Source organism: Cryptomeria japonica, chromosome 9, assembly GCF_030272615.1.
Source record: "Cryptomeria japonica chromosome 9, Sugi_1.0, whole genome shotgun sequence".
NCBI lineage: Eukaryota > Viridiplantae > Streptophyta > Pinopsida > Cupressales > Cupressaceae > Cryptomeria > Cryptomeria japonica.
Genome location: NC_081413.1, coordinates 385,820,894 through 385,838,047, shown reverse-complemented (window position 1 = coordinate 385,838,047; position 17,154 = coordinate 385,820,894). Strand labels below are relative to the sequence as shown.

At 42.5% G+C, this 17,154-nt stretch overlaps 1 protein-coding gene across 1 annotated transcript in view; it reads left to right on the top strand.

Annotated features, from left to right (window-relative positions):
- LOC131072755 (pyrroline-5-carboxylate reductase) overlaps positions 1-17,154 on the top strand; it is a 74,767-nt gene that overhangs the window by 1,206 nt on the left and 56,407 nt on the right. The window lies entirely within an intron of this gene.

Below are 17,154 nucleotides of genomic sequence, written 5' to 3'. Positions count from 1 at the left end.
GGAACTGGGACTCTTTGTTATTGTACACATTACATGTTGATAATAAAGTCATCTTTCGGCCATATCAATGTGTTGTATCTGAATTACTGTGTTGAACATGATCATTGTGATATTTCTATTTACTCTGTAAGTTAAAGCATTCACTGAAGGGAGTAAACATTTTGGCACTCTTGCCGATTCAAATCTAGAGATCTGAGAGTACCTGAGAGTGGCGATTGGCATGGTAGAGTAATGGGCCGATCGTTTGAACAACAAGTACTAGTAATGGAAAGTGACAATGACGAAGAAATATTGGAAGATCGATTGATGCAAGACTTGGTAAACCTGTGGGAAGTTTCCCTCGATCAGTACGTGCAGAGGGAAGCTTGGAAGGAGCATGGTACGTGACAAACTCTCAATAAATCACATGGTCTTTGATGGGAGAATTCCAAGGCTGTTGGCAAGAAACTTGATTGAATTGCAAGACCAGTGGGAGGAAAGGAATCGAGAGCAGCGTTGGCAGAAAATATTGCAACGATATGAAGGACCAATAGGGAGGAAGAAGAGCGGGATACTGGCAGACGCTGTACCCTTGACCATTAATGTCCCTATGACCAAATAAGGACCAACGTGCCAGAGACACTTGAGAGGAGGGGGAGGGATTAGTAAGGAGATCTCTCCGCCTAAGAGAGCAAAGTGAGTGGAGACGACAATTACGAGTAATCATTGAAGGTTCGAAGAGTCCAGCGAGGAGTCGGAGCGCCAACCAAAGCCGGATTTGGGAGAGAGAAAGACCGTGTGCCTGGAGTGAGTTGGAAGAGGTTGCTAGAAACCTGCCACTCCCAAACGACGAAATGAAGATCCCGCCGACTAGGCAAGTAACCAAACTGTACACTCTGCGTCAAGTGAAGACTTCGAATCTACACATAGTACCAATACCAGTAGGCTGTCCGTATAGTCGGTATGGGACGAAGGGGAAGAAAGGAACCTCTGAACCGAAGTAGATGAACTTTTTGAAACAAACTTGCACTGTATTGAGAACCTGTACCTCATAGAGGAACCACAAATAGGGGGGTCTGAGCCAAAAAGACTAGGGAGGAGAGAGTATAGAAACGAAGAAGGTGACCAAGGTGTAGAAGACGCAAAAGGTGGTTATGTAGAGAGATTGTGTGTGGCCAAGAGTGCAAGAGAGGCACAGGAACGCGAACGAGAGCAAGATGGTCCAATCTGGTCAGATACACACGGTACCTTCTAATGAAAACAACGATGAACACCCAGGAGAAGCAAAAAATCCCTAAATTCCTAGGGGACGGATTAGAGGATCCCGTACGCCATTGAAAGACTTGTGTAACAATATGGGAGGCAAATGGTCAGGATGACCAGGATTACTGGCTGAAGGCATTTCCTGCCACCCTATGGGGAATTGCTATCGACTGGTATATAGACCTAGTGGCTGAACACAAGGCGGGATGGACTGAACTAAAGAAGGCATTTTAAGAGGAATTCAAAGTATTGAGAGATGACAACGAAATTGTTGTTGAAATTTACAACAATAGACAAGGGAAGAACGAGAGAACATATGGGGATACAATCGTAGGCTCAAAGAATTGTTAAGCAAGATGGAAAAGGAATTGATTAACGAGTTGAAAAAATGGTGGTTTGTTGAAGTGTTGATCCCCTCCCTCAGGAGAAAGATGAAAGTGGTACCCTCGTCCTCGTACACTGACGTCTACAAATTGAGCCATGGACATCAAGAGCGAGAGTAAGACATTGAGGGCCAAAAAGAAGGTCAATGATGATGATAGGACGGATGAGAGCAGTGATGGAGAATCCAAGACTGTGCAGGCCCTTTAGAGGGATATGTTGTGGATGATGAAGGAGCTAAAGGCAGAGAAAGGCGATGGTAAGGATGGTAAAGAGTTGTGGTGCATCGACTACAAAGTAGAAAGTCATACAAAGACTACTTGCTCGAAGAAGTCATTTTGTGACATCTGTCAGCTATTGGGACATTCCATCGAGGAATGCACGTACAATTTGAAAACGAGAAGTGCACAAGTGCTCTTTGCCCAAGGGGAACAAACAACACCTCTGGCCACACCTCCAAAACCACTTGCCAACTCTAATGCATATCTTGGAGGGTATCGAAATAACGGGCGAGGGAATAACAATAATAGCAATAACAACACCCCACGAAGGGTAGACCCATGATCCAATGCCAATGTTGCAATGAATGGGGTCACTTCGCATGGGATTGCTAGAGTGGCCAAAGTAACAATGCAGGGTTGGTATGCAAATGGTGTGGAACCGAAAACCACAAAGACACCAATTGCCCAAAACAAAAAGGGGTGAATATGCTGGACGTAAAAGAACTAGATGAAGAAGTACTAGCTATCACCAGACTCCAGACTAAGAAGGTAGCATATCCTGACTATCGTACAAAGAAGGAAAGACTTCGGGAAGCTAAGGCTGATGTTGAACGGGCGATGGCGAAGGAGAGAAGGGTTTCGAATGAGGCCGCCAATACTCCAATATGGTCGGAGTCGGAGAAAACTATCATGAGACAGATGTTGCAGGCCATCGTACCTGTATGGGTATCCAATCTTCTGCAAACCATGCCACAACTAAAGATGGCCATTACTAACGTAGTCGGTGACGACGTAGTCAGCCAAGAGCATGACAAGCCAACGAAGAAGCCAATAGGTAGCCTAGTCATTGATCCGATGTTGTTGACGGTGGGCATTGGAAGGAAGCCACCCATCATTGAGATGGAGATAATGGGATGTAAGTTGACAAACACCATCATCGATGGAGGCTCTGGCGTGAATGTACTATCGAAGGAGACATGGAAAGGGCTTGGCAAGCCAACACTCTGGCCACCAACCTTCCATCTAGTAGGTGCTGACTAGCACGACATCAAACCTCTTGGGATGCTCATGGCAAAAAAGGTCACCATTGGCACTTAGCATTCTTTCTGCACTTTGTTGTCATCTTGCTAGAGAAGAAGGCGTATGACACTCTCCTCGGAAGGCGTTGGTTGATCACAACGAAGACGAACCACAATTGGAAGAATACACTCCATCGAGAGTGACAAAAGGAAGTACGTTAATGACCTGTGGAGCTAGGCAGTAAGCCAGGAGTTGGCGGAGATTTCAGGATGGAGGAAGTGCAGTGGAGCCCAACGATGAAGGGGTGCCAGAATTTGGAAGTTGCTCGGAGGACGAGACAAGTTCTCTTAACAGGTTGTTTCATTGGCAGATGGAGGACTATGAAGTTTTTCACCTCGAGTGCAACATGCTGCAAATCGAAGAGATTGAAGAAGCTGGTATAGAGAATGCCACCTTCCCCCCAAAATATGAAAAGTACAAGGAGGGAGTGGTGAGAGTAGATGATATGCCTGCCCATCGGTTCAAGAGGGATAAAATGATAAAATATTAGGAACCGAACATAAAGAAGGTCAACCCGGGGGAAGAGTACAACTCAAAGGTGATATCGGTAGGGAATGACTGGAACCTTGTACTCAAGGCAACAACAATCAGAACCTTCATGGAGTACAGATATGTCTTCTCTTGGTTGTGTAAGGAAGGGTGTGGTCCGTACGATACAAGAGCAATCCGTACGAAACAAGGAGGGAGTGGTACGTGTTAGCCAAACAAGGAAGGTTGTATGGAAAAGTTTCATCCTCTAAAAGGGAGAGTGCCAAGGATACCTTCTGGATGGCGGTCTGGGGAAGTAGGGTGCTGTTGTGACGTTTTCACACATCGCCCCATTGCAAATGGGGACCCATGTTTTTTTTTGCTTCTTGGGGTTTGTTTTCTTTCGGTTTTTTAGGGTTTTGTTAGCTAGCCTTTGCATTTTGAATGTTGCCCAGCGGATCACATTGGATAGCAAGTCCGGCTTGAGTGAGGTCCTGATCCTGAAATTGGCTAAGTCTGAAAGTCCTGATCCTGAAATTTGGCTAAGTCTGGAATGTCCTGATCCTGAATTTGACTAAGTCTGGAAATTGAAAAACCTCCAAAAACTAGATTTTGCAATATAACTCCTGGAGGTCTGAAACCACTCTCAAACATCCTGAAAGTATATATGGAATATAACTTAAAGTATAAGAAAGAAGAAAGATAGAAGGAAATGTCACTTAAATGTTATATTCCATCAAATTTATCCTGATAGAGAGTTCGAAAAGTCAAATTTCGCTCGTGTCCTTCTCCAAGGGTCCAGAGCGAAAAGCGCTCCTGTCCCTCTCCAAGGGACCAAGGCGAATCGCTCGTGTCCCTCACCAAGGGACCAGAGCGAAAATGCTTAGTTGAGCCATTCCTGACCTTGTTTGGACGAATCGAGACATCAAAGGCATGGTGAAGGACGAAATGAGCATGATAGAGCATCCAGACTTGATCAAAAACAACGAAATGATGAAGTTTTGCCTAGAGGGTCAAATTCACTCCTGTCCCTCACTGAAGGACCATAGCGAAATTCTTCATAAGGTACGATCTCGGCAAAGATCAAGTCAATTTTATGTTTGAAGGCAAGGAAGGAGGTGAAATGAACTCATTGAAGATAAATTGAAGATTACCAAATGCCATCAAAGGACCAAAATGCTTAAGTTCGCTCCTGTCCCTCAGGGAGGGACCAGAGCGATTTTTGTTATAGATGATTTTCTGGCTAAGTTACAATCAAACCCAAGGCATGGATGAATGGAATGGAATGTTACGAATCCGTTGAAGATAATTTTAGAGGTTAGCAATATGATGTGGAGCCTACAAGAGCAAGATCGCTCCTGTCCCTCTCCAAGGGACCAGGGCGATATGATGATTATATTGCCGTTCCTCCAAATTCAAGACACTCCAAGACAAAGAACAAGGTGGCAAGGACATTTCGAAGCGTCCCAATCAAGCGCAAAGCATCAAAGATCGTCAACATTGAAGGATTTACATCAAGACTCCTAGTTCGCTCCTGTCCCTCAGGAAGGGGCCAGAGCGAAATTCTCATAAAGGCCTAGATTTTTAAAGTTGATCATGTTTCAAGCGACCAAGGAGAATCAAGGGGACTTCATTTTACTCGTTGATAGCAATTACAAGTTGAAGAAGGCAAAGACAAGCTCAAAACGTTGAAGTTCGCTCCTGTCCCTCAGGAAGGGACCAGAGCGATATTGATTATATTGGCCAATTCATGCATGAATCACGTTAAGTCAAGGTTTTGCAAAGTGGTAAAAGGTCTAAGGTGTCTTTTGAAGACGATATACAAGAGTTTTGAACGTCAAAATGCTATCAATTGAGCTAAGGAACTTATATCGCTCCTGTCCTTTGGACAAGGACCAAAGCGATTTCTATTAAAACACTCATGCTCCTTCAAAATCAAGACAATGCAAGGGTGGGCAAGATCGAGGACGCCATTTGAAAGATAATGAACGAGGAACAAAGGTTGAAAGGTGGCAAATTCTAGCTAGAACACATGGATCGCTCCTGTCCCTCTCCAAGGGACCAGGGCGATATCACATCTTAAAGACATTCCTTCGCACAAACAAGTCAATCAAACTTGAAGGACCCAGCTAAAATGCCGATTTGAACGTAAGGATCAAGATTTTGAACGTCAAAAATGCAAGGATCAAGACCAAATTGATGGATCGCTCCTGTCCCTCAGTCAGGGACCAGGGCGATGAGGTATGTATTATTTCATTTTCAAAAATTTGGCGCTCAAACACATTTCTTTAAATTTATTTTAAATGCTAAAATCGATGGATTGCAAATTTAATTAAGAATGGCATTTAAAATTTGCGCTTGATATCTATTAATTATTTTTGCCTTTATAAAAATCGAAATTTATTAATTTAAATAATAAAGGCATTTAATAATTAATTATTAATTAATAAAAAATCAAATGGGGCGCTTGATTTAAAATTTGTTTCATTTTACAAGGGTCGGCCTTTTAAGTTTATTTTAAATTTGTCTTATTTACCAAAGTCGGCCTAAGATCAATATGAAGGTAAGCGCCTATAAAGGGAAGGTGGTTTATTCATTTCAAATCATCATTTAACATCCTTCATTAGCATGCGATTTGGAGAATACAAAGGAGGTGCGAAATTGTCATTCAAGAGGAGGGCGCAGACATCATCAAAGGAGTGCGAGCTTAGTCTCAAGTTGGGCGAACTTGCCAAAGACCACGTCAAAGATATCCTCAAGGGTGATGAATTGATAAAGGGATTGTTCATTTAAAGGAGATCACGTTGAAGCCATCTAATTTTGATTTTGCCTAGGCGATTTCCTTTATTTTGGCATTTTAGAGTTAAGCTCTCAAGTAAGGTATGGCAAGATCTCTTGTTTTAATTTCGAATTTTGATCGTCATTGCCTTAAGCTTGAATTTTGAATTTTGAATCCTTAGCTCAGTCGTTTTTAGGAAATGATTAATAAAGGACTTATCATTAAGTTTCCTAAAATTTGCTATCTAATTTATGTTATGTATTGCAAAATCATGTTTCTAATTTTGAAATGTTGTGTAGGCATCAAATGGAGATCTCATCAAGGAAAATCAAGCCGGATCAAGGACGGTCTTCGCCGGGACGATCAAGCCAGGACAGGGGCGACCTCTTTCAATCCAGCGTTCCAAGGCGAGGTACATCATCATCTTGCAAATCAAGGACAAAAGGAGTTAGAACAAGAGTTAATTAAAGCAAGCCTCTCAACGACATCAAATTGAATATCTAGCAAGCTACAAGTGTCAGATGAGGTGGCGTCCTAGTCATCATTTCTCCAATCAGTGTGGTCCACCTCAGCATGTCCAGATTCAATGTACTTAACTCATGGAAGGTGGCACAAACTCCGATGTACCTACCCCGGCTATCCATTGGTCGATTTTTCTAGAAGGGACATGTGTCCAAGCAATACAATTATTTCATTGGTCAAGCATTAAATGTTATGTAATGGTTGTAACAAACCCTAATTAGGGTTTTCATTGTAAAATCTTGGCCATTGATCTTGAATTGATCTAAGCCATCAAATTGTATTGTGGGTACTATATAAGCCTAGGCATTTCATTTGTAAAGGCCAATTAGCAATAAGTTAGAGATAGCATGTAAATAGTTGGAAGAGTTAGAATATAGTTGATAGAATAGTAATTAGAGTAGAATAGGAGGACAAGGCAAGAAATTGTTGCCATTGATTGTAAACAAACTCCATTTTCATTGAAGTAATGGTGAAATATGTCGTTTTCTTGCAATTTGCATGGTTTCTTGTTGAGTCTTCAATCTTAGATGGTAGATGATTAGATGAATGGAGGAAATGTGATTGATTGATGGTGGAATTCGTATATCCATACTACTAGCAGTTTGTTGATTGCAGACTTGCCTTGTGTAGTCAACTGGAATCGTTCAGCTTAAGCTCAATTTCAATTTGTTGCCTCTTCATTGATATGCATCAACTTGGATGGTGTCTATGCCTGCGGTGATGATTTGAACATCATAAAGCTTCCCTTAGAAGATCGCACTAGCCTTGTGTAGATGTTCCATTGACGTCAAAACAAGATCTAGTTAGAGTTTCATCAAAAAATCAAGTCTTTGCTCCTACATTCTTAGTATTAGGATTAGATCCTCTCTTCGCCCTTATCCTTTTTCATTTTTTCAAATCTAAGTTAGTCAGAGCCTGTGTCCAGCAAAGCAGATCGGAAGTTCAATCATCACATGTAAGTCCCCTTGTGATCCCAGCAAATCACATCATACCACGGCGAGCTTATCCACATGTAGAGACCCTACTAAAAGGAACCTTGGAGTCATCCTAACTGATCCTTTATGCGAATCTTCAGCAGTTAGAGACTTTTTCTCAAGAGAGGATAAGATACTCTTAGGTATTTTATTCTGTGTTAGGCTGTGTACAAAATACACGTCAACAGGTGCCTACAGACGAAGTGATTGTGAAGGTTATGCAAGTTGCAAAGGAAGCGTTTGCAGAGGATTTACTTGTGGTAGAGGATGTCCAATTTGGTGATGATGTATCTTTGGGAGTAGTGGGTGCAATTGGAAATTACGATGATGATGATGATGACGAGGCAATCCAGACAGATAGTGACAAGGTGGCCATAGTTGGAGTAATAGTGGTCGGGTCAAGTATACCCACACCATCGGCTTCAAGTGTGCCCACACCATCGTCACCAAGTGTGCCCACACCATTGGTGGTGAGTGTGCCAGCACCATTGACACTAGTAGAGGCAGGGTCGAGTGTTCCAACACACTCGACATTGACACCAGTGACACCCTCGGCAGTAGCACTGTCAGTGACAATGACTGAGGATATGTGTTGATGTGTCTTTTGTACACGACTAAACACAGAATAAAATACCTAAAGGTACCTTATCCTCTCTTGAACAAAGTTTTCCGACTGCTGAAGATCTCGCCGAAGGATCAGTTGGGGTAACTCCAAGGTTCTGATATGTAGGTTCTCTACGTGTGGATAAGCTCTTTGCGGTACGATGTGATTTTGCTGGAATCACAAGGGGACTTACATTCAATGACCTGAGCGTCTGATTTGCTTTGGATATCACTGAAACGTGGGTCTTTACCGATCCTTGATTTTGACAAAAAGAAAAAGGATAAGGGTTGGAACGGGATCTATTTCTAACACTAAGAACGTAAGAGCAATGGATGACCTTTGATGAAATTCTAACTAAGTCTTGTTTTGACATCCTAGGATCATCTCCACAAGATTAGTGCGATCTTTTGAGGAAAGCTTTATGATGTTTAGATCACCGCTACAACATAGACATCGTCAGGTTGATGCATATCAACGAAGAAGCGATAATTGAAGTTAAACTTAAGCGAATGATTCCAGTTGACTACGCAAAGCAAGTTTGCAATCAACAAACTGCTAGTAGTATGGATATACAAAATTCACCATCGATCATACACATTTCTTCCACTCATCTAATAACATGAAATCAAATTTGAGAAGTATAAAGACCATGCAAATTGTTGAATCGACACATAGAATTCACCATTTCTTCAATGAAGTTTACAAGTCTTTTGCAACAATGTCTTGGCAACAATCTTTGCCTTCTCTTTCTACTCTACTCTAAAATGCTACGAATTATTGACTATTCTCTCTAACTATTTCCTATTCTTTGACTATTAACTATTCTCTAACTATTCACTATTAACCCTTACAAATGAGGAGCCAGGGCCTTATATAGAGAGCCCTTTATAGATTGATGGCTTTGATTGACTTAGAATCAATGGCTAGGATTATAGGATACAAAACTCTAATTAGGGTTTGTTATAACAAACTTCCTTAGCCAATGAGAAAATTACATTCAATAATTGAGAACCAATAGGAAACAAGGGTAGGTGCCTCGAAGTTTGTGCCATCCCCGATGAGTCAGGTACATTGAATCTGGACATGCTGAGGTGGACCAATCCGACCGGAGGAATGATGACTTGGATACCACCTTGTCTGACGTCTGTGTCTTGGTTGATCTCTTTTCTGTCTCAATTTGATGAATGATGTATTCCTTGATTCTCTATGTGCTTGATGAGGCTTCCTTACTGTCAAGTTCTTCTTTCTCCGGTAGCATACCTTGCCTTGAAGTGTTGGCGAAGCCTTTCTTTGTCATCTTGTGGTTCCTTAGTGTGGCGAAGTGAAGGTTTTGGAGGTAGCTGGCAACTCCTAGAACACATGTAGTCCACCTTTATGCCTTTGGAATGTCCTTGATGATGATGGACTAGAACAGGTCGTCCTTGTCTCGATCTTTTTCCATCTGCAAAACAAACCAAAATGTGATTAAGGACACATAATAAATTCATTCAACATAGCATTTTCTACCTTAAAACATCAACAAGAAGACAACAAAATGAAGCCTGCTCAAAATCCTTCCCAGGGATAGGCCCTATAAAAATTTCGCTCTGGACCCTTTGGAAATTTGCATTTTAGCTCAAATTTCACCATCTCCTTGCCTTGAACTTCCCTTGACCTTTGAATAGCTTTCTCCTGAAGACATCATTGATTTGACCTCCTAAAAGACCAAAAGAGAGGATTTCACTTTGGATCTAGGCCAAGGACAGGACCTATTTAGAATTTCGCTCTGGACCCTTTGGAAGGGTCAGGAGCGAAATTTGCATTTTAGGACAAAATCTTCACATTTTGTGACCACAACTTGCTCAAATGCATGTCTAAGGATGCCTTTAATCTCAATCAACACTAGGCTTGATGCGAAATTGGAGCAAAATAGAGGTTTTAAGAATTTCGCTCTGGACCCTTTGGAAGGGTCAGGAGCGAAATTCACATTCTAGGACAAATTCTATCATTTCTCTACTCCAAAATGCCTTCCAAGGCAAGCATACCCTAGTGTTCTCTCCACCAAGGCCTGGGAATCCATCTCTTGACCTTCATCATGAGCAAATTAGGTGAAATTGAGAATTTCGCTCTAGACCCTTTGGAAGGGTCAAGAGCGAAATTCTTGACTTGCTTGTTTTCCTTCACCAAGGTCTATCCTTTTCACTCTCTATACTTGGACTCTCATCTTTGGATCCCTCTCCCATACATGCAACACTTGCTTGACCCTCAAAATGGCTAGAAAGGAGAATTCGTTAAAAATCATGGCCAGGGACATGACGTATCTAAGATTTCGCTCTGGACCCTTTGGAAGGGTTAGGAGCGAAATTCATGTCCTAGCCTAAAATCTCCATCATTGGTGGCCACAATCCATTCCAAGGCATGCCTAGGGTTCCTTCCAAGCTCAATCTACCTTGATCCACACTTAGCTTGACACAAAAATGAAAGGAAAAGGTGGATTTTAGGAATTTCGCTCTGGACCCTTTGGAAGGGTCAGGAGTGAAATTCACCTTCTTGAGCTTATTTCATCATTTTTCCACTTCAATTCACCTCAAAGGGCAAGGACATATCAATCTATTCCTATCTAGGCCATAAAAACCAAGAACTTGACTTGTTTTGAAAGGGAAATAGGTACTCTTAAGAATTTCGCTCTAGACCCTTTGGAAGGGTCAGGAGTGAAATTCTCCTTCTAGGCCAAAATCCTTCACATTTGGTGATCACTAGCAACTCAAAGCCATGCTTAAGGACATCTCCAATCCTAATTCACCCTAACCCACACTTGGCTTGGCACAAAATTGAGAAAAAAGGGAGGTTTTGGGGAATTTCGCTCTGGACCCTCTGGAAGGGTTTGGAGCGAAATCCACATTCTAGGCTTAACTCTTCATCTTTTCAACTCCAATCTTCCTTGAAAGACAAAAATACACCACTCTACGCCATAGGAACCACTGTCTTGACCTCATTCAAGAAGAAAATAGGAGTTTCCAAGAATTTCGCTCTGGACCCTTTGGAAGGGTCAAGATTGAAATTTCTATTTTAGGCTAAAATCCTTCACATTTTCACTTTGAGCCACTCTCTAAGGCAAAAACATTTCAATCCACCTTCCAACATGCCTTAGAAACTAAGAACTTGGCCAAAACTAGGAAGGAAATGAGAGCTATGGGGATTTTCGCTCTGGACCCTTTGGAAGGGTCAGGAGCGAAATCCACATTCTTGGTTGGTTTTCCACTTCCTTCATCCAATTCTCCTTCAAACTTTATCAAATTCAAGGTCCTTTCTCCACATTTAAGTGAATCCACCATCAAACTAGCTCAAGACAAGGTCGTTTTCATCATTTTAGGCAAGATAGGGGGTCAAACTGAGGATTTCACTCTGGACCTAGGCCAAGGACAAGACCTATAGGGAATTTCGCTTTGGACCCTTTGGAAGGGTCAGGAGCAAAATTCTCCTTTTGGGTTGATTTCTACCACTTCATCGCCTCAAACCTCTTCTCAAAGGCAAATATGCATAAAAGCCTCCTCAACCATGCCTCAAAAATCCAAAACTTGGCCATATCAAAGAGCAAAATAGAGGAAAAGTGAATTTCGCTCTGGACCCTTTGGAAGGGTCAGGAGTGAAATTCTCATTTTAGGCTCATTTTCACCTTTTTCCTCCCTTCTTTGGCTTGGATATAACTTATTAGGCCTCTCCTGATCATCCTCTAGTCCAAGTTAGCATTCACTTCAAGGTTTTGTGAAAAAAAAGGGGTCTCATATGAATTTCGCTCTCGACCCTTTGGAAGGGTTAGGAGTGAAATTCCTCCTTAGGCTCAAATCCTGACTTCATTTTCATATTTCTTCACTCCAAATAAGTGTTTTGCCCTCAATAATGCCTGGGAATGAGTTAGTTCTGAGTTTGGATCAAAGTAGAATGTCCTATAGAGGAATTCGCTCTGGACCCTTTGGAAGGGTCAGGAGCGAAATTGAAATTCGCTTTGGACCCTTTGGAAGGGTCAGGAGCGAAATTTGACATTTTGGACTCTCCGTCAGGATTCATATATGGAATATAACATTTAAGTATAATCTTCTTTCTTATACTTTAAGTTATATTCCATATATATTGTTAGGATGTTTGAGAGTGGTTTTGGACCTCCAGGAGTTATAATGCAAAATCTAGTTTTTGGAGGATTCTTAAATTTGCCAGACTTAGTCAAATTTCAGGATCAAAATGACATTCCAGACTTAACCAAATTTCAGGACATTTGAGGATCAGGATGACATTCCAGACTTCATCACTCACCAATTTGACTTAACTCAGACCTTCAAAGATGATATGCACTCACCAAGCTTCATTGACTTCCTCAAACTCAAACAAGACACAATTAGCAACAAGAGCAAAACTTTGTCCTAAGGAAGACTTTCAAAGATGACCCAAACCCGGAGCATCCACTGACTCACCTTTAGCTAAAACAGAGCTTGCTATCTTAGTGATCCCTCTGGCAACAATCAACATGCAAAGGCTAATAGACAAAACCCTAAAAGACCTAGAAAAACAAACCCCAGAAAGCAAAAAGTAGGGGTCCCCATTTGCAATGGGGCGATGTGTGCATACGTCACAACAATATGCAAAAGGAATTGTTGTCCATGGAGGTGACAGTGGTTGAGAGAACCATACCTTCGTTGAAACTTGAAAGTGACAACTACCAAAGGGGTTTTTGAGAGGACAACGACAAAGAGAACTATACCTTCATCGAAGGTGACAACTGCCAAAGGGGTTATCGAGAGGACAGTGGCCGAGAGAACCATACCTTCGTTGAAGGTGACAACCATTGAAGGGGTCACGAAGAGGACAACGATTGAGAGAACCACGCCTTCATCAAAGGTGACAACTGTCGAAGGGGTTATCGAGAGGATAGTGGTTGAGAGAACCGTATCTTCATCGAAGGTGACAACTGTTGAAGGGTTATCGAGAGGATAGTGGCTGAGAGAACCTTACCTTCATCGATGGTAACAACTGTCGAAGGGGTTATCGAGAGGATAGTGGCTGAGAGAATTGTACTTTCTTTGAAGGTGACAACTGTCGGAGATGGAAGTGGTATGAATGAAGGTGGAATTGGTACGGTTGAAGGTGGAATTGGTACGACTGAAGGTGAAATTGGTACGACCAAAGGTGAAATTGGTACATATCACGAGAGTTTCCTATGGAAGGAAATGGTCAAAGTTAGTTACGGGAATCCGTGTAGAGGTAGTTATTTGACAAAGGACAAAACTGGAAAAGACAAAGGAAAGATTCACATCACGCAACCATGGCAACAAGCAGTAGCGAAAAGAAGAAAATAAGGCCGAAGGTGCAGAAGGACGAGAGGGTGACAGTGGACACCCTGACATTTGAGAGTGTCATTGGTAGCGATTGTCACACATGGTGGGATAGCATTGCAGAGAACCACCCAATGAAAACCTTGCTCAAAAGGGCAGAGGTAGACAAAACCATTTTGATGCCTGTGTTTAACATATGAGATTTTGAGCTGATATTGCAGACGATGGTGGTTGGATATGACTCATGCTTGCACATGTCCATCGCGTAGTTCCAGGGAAACTCAGTTGTGATATCATTCAAGCCGAAAGAGTTCACAAGGGTTCTTGATATCCTATCCAGCGGTGCCAAAGTGGCCAAGCCCTCGACCAAGATGCCCACTAAGGAGAAAGAAAGGTTGCTCATACTGGTGTGTCGAAGCAACCTCTTGCCGAAATAGTGGGGTAGTCTATGGGGTAGCAGCAACAACTAAGGGGTGAAAAAATCTTTCATTGCGACACCAGAATGGAGGTGCATTCTTGACCTAATAAAGAGCCAACTCACAAGAGCCAACAGGGCTTTGGATATAGCTGTATGGATGCTAAAACTCATGGATGGCATCATGACGAGAAAAGTCTATAACTGGGCAAAGCTGTTATTAGAGCGCATTGGGGAGTTTCTAACTCTCAAACATGAGACTTTTTACATGTGCCACCATGCCATAGCACTTTTTCTTGAGGCATTGAGAACCTAGCTACCAACCGATTAGTGGACGAGGTTTACACCGGCCAACCAAGTGGATCCCCACAAACCGGCCATGTTCTATTGGACCCATTTGGACACTTACGACTGAAGGGTAGCACATGCAACTTTTCTGAAAGAGAAGAAGGTAGGATAGTATTGGGCTGAGCGAGGAGGAAGAAGACGGCCTTGAGGAAGAGGAAATGGTAGAGGTGTCATCTTTCAAGGGTGAGAGCAGGGATGAGTTTAGAATGGAACGCCATAGAGAGCAGGGTGGCAGGGAAGAAGTTGAGGCGTGGGTTGCCGAAGGTGAAGGGGAGGAGTCTACGACAAAAGTAATGGTAGCCAAGGAAACCGTACCACCATCATGGGTTGTAGTGGCCGAGTGGGGAGCGAGGAAAGCTACATCAGGGAGAGTTGTGTTTGCACCACCTCAATTGTCCCCTACAACACACCTGGTGATGCCACACGGAGTAGGGAGTTGTCCCCTTCAGCGCACGTGTGTGCACCCAACACACTGCACATCTCCACATCACAGGGAGTTCAGGAGGCGACCTTGGTCGCCATGTTAATAGCTGGTACACCTTTGGCCGAGGGTACTGTTGTGACCATTTCACACATCGCCCCATTAAAATGGGGACCCCCTCTTTTTGCTCGTTTTTGCTCGCCTTTCTATCTGCTTTTTAGGATTTTGGTTTAGTATGCTAGTTGTCTGGACTAGGGTCAAGCCTTAGGGTTTCTGTTAATGTGTTTTCAGGCCAGAGTCCAGTCCAATTTTGAATTTGAGAGCTTCCTCCCGAGGGATGCAATTTTGGAAATAAAGTGAATTCGCCAGAGGCTAAGCGAGTTGGTCTAGTTTCAGTCGGAATTTTGAATGCAAAGTCCAAAATTTGTCTAAGTGTGAATGATGAGATTTTTGACTTTTTGAGTGATTTTGACCGAATTTTGAAAATTTTGATGATTGATTCTGGGCATTGGAAAGGTCTGGTTTTTGCCTTGTGAAGTGACTAAACCCTTGAAATCATGATATTTTGGCCTGTAGGAGCAAAATCGCTCCTGTCCCTCAGTGAAGGACCGGAGCTTGTTTCTCAAAATTTTACTGTCTCTGCAGGATCAAGACGAATTTCGGATTGGAAGTGATAAAGGGAGTCATGTTCTTTCCGTTGAATATAATTAGAAGAATTTCACAAGCATGGAAATGTGCCAGGAGCAAAAATCGCTCCTGTCCCTCACTGAAGGACCGGAGCTTAAAATCCAGCATTGCCTCGTCCTTGCAAGATTTCAACAATTTCGTGATTTGAGGAGAACCAAGGAAGTACATCCTGTCAGTTGAATATAACTTGGAAATGTCATCATAAAGAAAATTAGACTTAGAAGCAAAATCGCTCCTGTCCCTCAGCCAGGGACCAGGGCGAAATTTGATGATAGCTCCCGTCCCTCTCCCAGGGACCAGAGCAATTTTCCTCATAGGGCAAAATTCGAGTGAAGATCAAGTAAGTTTTGAGTTTGAAGCAAGTAAAGGAGGTATAACGAACCTGTTGAAGACAAATTGGAGATTGCAAGACACCAAAAGGAGGCTCATATTTGCCTAGGCGCTCCTGTCCCTCAGTCAGGGACCAGAGCGATTTCTTCCTTAGATCAATTTCTTGCCAAGTTAAAACGAACTCCAGGCCAAAGATAAATGAAAGGGGGCACAACGAGTCCATTGAAGATAATTTTGGAAGTTGGCAAAGTGTGATTGAGCTTGAAAATGAAAATTCGCTCCTGTCCCTCAGCCAGGGACCAGGGCGAAATGTTAGTTATCTTGCCTTCCACCCAAATTCAAGTCACTCTAAGTCAAGGTGTAAGGTGGCGATGACGTTTTGGGGTGTCTCGGCGAAGAATGAAGTTGCAAGGACCGCCAAAGATGAAGGAATTGCACTATATGCTCAAGTTCGCTCCTGTCCCTCAGTCAGGGACCAGAGCGAAATATTCAAATGTGTCCAAATTTAAGTTGCCACTCACATTTTAAGTGTTCGAAAGGGAGTAAAGAGCATCATTTTGAACCTTGAAGACAATTGCAAGTTAATATGATGAAAGATTTACACTATATGCTCAAATTCGCTCCTGTCCCTCAGTCAGGGACCAGAGCGAAATCTCTATAAAGGCTTAAGTTTTGGACGTTGATCACGTTTCAAGTGTTCAAGAAGGACCAAAGGACATCGTTTTATATTGTGAAGGCAATTGCAAGTTGATAAGAACAAGGATGCGCCCAAGACACCAAAGTTCGCTCCTGTCCTTCAGGCAAGGACCAGGGCGATATTCACTATATTGGCCATTTCTTTCGAAACTTACGTCAAACCAAGGTCGTACAAGGTTGCAAAAGGTTAAAATGTTCTTAAGAAGATGATATGCAAAGAAACCAAACATCAAAAGGTGGTCAACTAGAGCAAGGAGACAAGATCGCTCCTATCCCTCTCCCAGGGACCAGGGCGATATTAACTACATCACTCATTTTCTTCCAAAGATCACATCAAAACAAAGATGCATAAGGTTGAAAACGTCATTTGGAAGGCGACAAACAAGAGGTGAACGTCAAAGATCACAAATTTGAGCTAAAAATGGAAGTTCACTCCTGTCCCTCAGTCAGGGACCAAGGCGATAATGGTCACAGGGGGCATTCGTCTACGAAATCAAGTCAATCAAGCTCAAGATCCTTGTTGAAGATGTCAATTTCAACGTGAAGATGGAGATTTTGAACGTAAAAGGCAAAAGAATCAAGACTAAGATGATAATTCGCTCCTGTCCCTCTCCCAGGGACCAGAGCGATGTGGTTTGTACCCTTCCCTCTCCCAAATTTTGGCGCTAACACAATTTTTA